Source organism: Tupaia chinensis, unplaced genomic scaffold, assembly GCF_000334495.1.
Source record: "Tupaia chinensis unplaced genomic scaffold, TupChi_1.0 Scaffold000244_1, whole genome shotgun sequence".
Taxonomy (NCBI): domain Eukaryota; kingdom Metazoa; phylum Chordata; class Mammalia; order Scandentia; family Tupaiidae; genus Tupaia; species Tupaia belangeri.
The window spans coordinates 1616907-1621064 of NW_006159722.1; the positions used below are offsets into that span (position 1 = coordinate 1616907).

At 38.2% G+C, this 4158-nt stretch overlaps 1 pseudogene; it reads right to left on the reverse strand.

Annotated features, from left to right (window-relative positions):
* Window positions 1-2660: 2660 nt before the first annotated feature.
* Window positions 2661-3220, reverse strand: LOC102474647 (ferritin heavy chain-like; annotated as a pseudogene).
* Between the last annotated feature and the right edge of the window lie 938 nt (window positions 3221-4158).

Sequence of the window (4158 nt, forward strand, 5' to 3'; positions counted from 1 at the left end):
TCACTCCGGGCGCGTGTGCATGCGTGCCCAAGATCCCGAGAGGAGAATGGAGAAGAAGGGATTGCAGCGTGGCCATCCCTCCTGGGGGGTGATTTCCTGCTTTCTGTCTCTCTGTCTCTCTCTGTCTGTCTGGCGAGCACACGCGCCCTATAGCAAAAACCTCTCCAAAAAAAAGAAAGAAAATCCCTTACACTGTCTCTGCCAAATAAGGCTTCAATAATGGTCTGGTTCTGTTTTCTCTTCTTTAATAGAAAAAGGTTGTTAATGAATAAAACAATAAAGCCAAAATTAGTATTCACATCACACCCAATTTTGTTCCTAGCATGTGTCCCCATTACTTTTTCATATGTTGGTCCCTCACAATAGTAATTAGGTCACATCAAATGTGCCATAATTGATTGTGGCACTTGTGTAGGTTTATGTTTTCACACACAAAAACTGAAAATAAATTCATAACCTCCAATTTTGACAAGTATAGTCAATTAATTTGTCAACATAATATTTGACCTATATACTTTCTGTTTAAAAATAAAAACTAATAAATACGGATTAACAACCCACTATGAAAGTTTCATGCTTTTCATATAAAAGGAGAAATATAGCTAAACAGCATATATGCCACTGAGATATTAGTTGAACTTTTACACCTTATATCCCCCCAAAAAAATCCATCAGTTCTCAATAAGGAATCAAATATTTATGGTGTACTTTAATTAAAATTATTTGTAATACATTTTCCTTTTAATAGAAATTAGACACAAGGGGACCAGCTTAAAAAAATCACACCAGGCGCGTGTGCATGCGTGCCCAAGATCCTGAGAGAAGAATGGAGGAGAAGGGATTGTGGCGTGGCCATCCCCCTTGGCAGCTGGTTTCTCGCTTTCTGTCTCTCTGTCTCTCTGTCTTTCTGGCAAGCGCACACGCCCTATAATTACAATAAAATATAAGAAGAGATTCAAAATAAAAGTAAAATAAGTCAAACAATAGGAAATCACCACAAACACTAGTTACTACATGCCTGATTTGAATTGCAGTCTCTTCTTTTTTATTTTATTTATTTATTTTGGAGAGATTTTTGCTATAGGGCACATGTACTCACCTGAGAGAAAGAGAGAAACAGAAAGACAGAAAGTGAAGAAATCAACCCTTGAGGGGAAAGCCACACCACAATCCCTTCTCTTCTATTCTCCTTTCAGGATCTTGGGCATGCACGCACACGCACCCAGCCTGAGTTTCAAGCACCAGGTCTGGGACTTGAATCCCAGTTGACTAAGTGGGAGTCCAACAATGTAACCGCTACACCATATACTGGTCCAGAGCCTATTCTAATTGTGGAATTTAAAGATGTTGAATTGGAAAAAGCAATCCCATTTACAATAGCTACAAAGAAAATAAGATACCTAGGAATAAATTTAATCAAAGAGCTCTATAAGGAAAATGAAAAATTGGGGGAAAAAATTGAGTATGATACCAAAAACTGGAAGGACATACTGTGTTCCTGGATTGGAAGAATTAATACAATCAAAATGTCAGTCCTATTCAAATTAATTTACATACTCAATGTGATTCTGATCCAATTCTCTGAGACATTCTTCACAGAAATAGAAAAAGCAAAGTTTGTTTGGAATCAAAAAAAGGCCTTGTATTGCCCAGGCAGTACTGTACCCAAAAAATAAATAAATAAAATAAAATAGGTATCTCACTACCCAATTTTGAGGAAAGACATTTAGAAGAAAAATAGAGAGGCAAAGCATTAATGGGACAAAGAAGTGGGGTATTATCTGTTGAAGATAACTTTATAGTATTATTAACTGGACTGGGGAGAAATGTACACATGTTGGAATACTCACTTTGCAAGCTAAATAACGTGACTGAATATATAAAAGAACTTGAAATAATAGAAATAATAAATAATAAAAACAAAGCAGTGATAAAACAGCATGATGTTGGCACAAAAATAGAAACATAGACCAGAGGAACAGAATAAAGAATCCAGAAATCACATTGTCAACTAATCTTTTTTTTTTTTTTTTAGAGAGGTTTTCGCTATAGGGCACGTGCGCTCGCCAGAAAGACAGAGAGAGACAGAAAGTGAGAAATCATTCCCCAGGGGGGATGGCCACACCGCAATCCCTTCTCCTCCATTCTCCTCTCGGGATCTTGGGCATGCATACACACGCACCTGGCATGATTTTTAAGCCACCAGGTCTGGGACTCGAACCATGGTCGACTATATGGGAGTCCAACGACATAGCCATTATGCTAACTGCTGGTACCTAGTCAACTGATCTTTGATAAAGTGTATAAGACAATGCAGTGGTGAAAAGGGTCTTTTTAGCAAATGATGTTGGAAGAACTGGATATCCATCTGCAGAAAAATGAAACTAGACCTCTATCTCTCACCACTAGCTAGAATTAACTCAAAATGGATCAAATTTTTAAATATAAAGCCTCTAACTACAAAACTATAAATAGAAAATGTAGGAGAAACGTTGGGGGGACTACCAAATTTCTTATTCAAATGAGTAGTACAAATTAAAGAACTTAAGTGGATGTCTTGGTACAACTTATAGGAAATGTGAAAGAACCCACAATATGCATGTACTTGCCTTAGTGAGCAGGGAAGTCACCCCGTGGCTCTGGGGAAGTTAGCCTTAGGCTTATCTCTCATTATCACTGTCTCCCAGAATGTGCTTGTCACAGAGATACTCTGCCATGCCAGATTCCAGGGCTCCCATCTTGCACAAGTTAGTTACATAGTCACCCAATTCTTTGATGGATTTCATCTGCTCATTCAGGTAGTGTGGCTCAATAAAGTAACACAAATAGGGGTTGTTGTTTTCAGTGGCCAGTTTGTGCAGTTCCAGTAATGATGACTTCACATTTTTTTTCCAAGTGTAATGCACACTGCATTGTAGTTAGCCCACTTTCCCAGTCATCAGACTATGATAATTTCTTGATATCCTTAAGGAATATGTGGCCACCTTGTTGATTTTGCAGCTTCATCAGTTTCTCAGCATGTTCCCTCTCCTCACGAGCTTAATGGAGAAAGTATTTGCCAAATTTCATCAAAGTCATATCATCATGGTCAAAGTATTATAGTAAGACATGACAGGTAGATGTGGGAGGCATAGAGCTACAGGTTGATCTGGTAGTTGATGGCAGCCTCTGAGTCCTGGTGGTAGTTCTGGTGCACCTGCGAGGGGGAATCTATCATCATGGCAGGTGGCTGTGTGGTGCTGAAGCAGCAGCGGGGGCCTTAGAGCAGTCAGAGGGCACTGCATGGAAGTGGCAGAGAACTAGCTCTGGGTGGCCAGCTTGGAGGGTGTATAAGCGCCAGTTTCATTCAAGCACTAGTGAAGCAGGAAACTACTGTAACTCTGGGTAAAGAATGTCTTAAGAAAATTTTGAAGACGTCAGAGTAGACAAAGATTTCTTAAATAAGACCCCTAAAGCACAGGCAATGATCCCTAAAATAGATAAGTGGGATTACAACAAGCTAAAAAGCTTTCTCACAGAAAAAGAGACTATAACTACAGTGAAAAGACAACTCTCAGAATGGGAGAAAATATTTGCAAATTATTCCTCTTGTCTGAGCACAAGATATTGATATCCACAATATATAGAGAACTCGAGCAGTTCTCTCATAAAGAAATAAATAATCCAATTTAAAAAAGGGCAAATGAATTGAATAGACCACTCTCCAAAGAAGACTTATGAATGACCAAGATGCATATGAAAAAATATTCAAAGTCTCTTGTCATAAAGGAAATTTAAATTAAAACTACAATGGGATATTTAGCCTCAGAATGACTAGAATCAAAAAAATGAAGAAAAAGTGTCGGCAAGGCTGTGGTGAAAGGGGAACTCTCTTACACTATTAGTGGGTACGTAAATTAGTCTAACTTTTGTGGAAAACAATATGGAGGTTTCTCAAAAATCTACAAATAGAACTTCCATATGACCCAGTAATCCCACTTCTTAGTATTTACCCAAAGTATAGGAAAACACTAAGCTGGAAAGACGTCTGCATATCTATGTTTATTACAGCATTATTTACAATTGCTAAAACATGGAACCGACCTAAATGTTCAAAAACTGATGACTGGGTTGAAAAACTGTGGCCCATAGATACTATGAAATATTACACTGCTACAA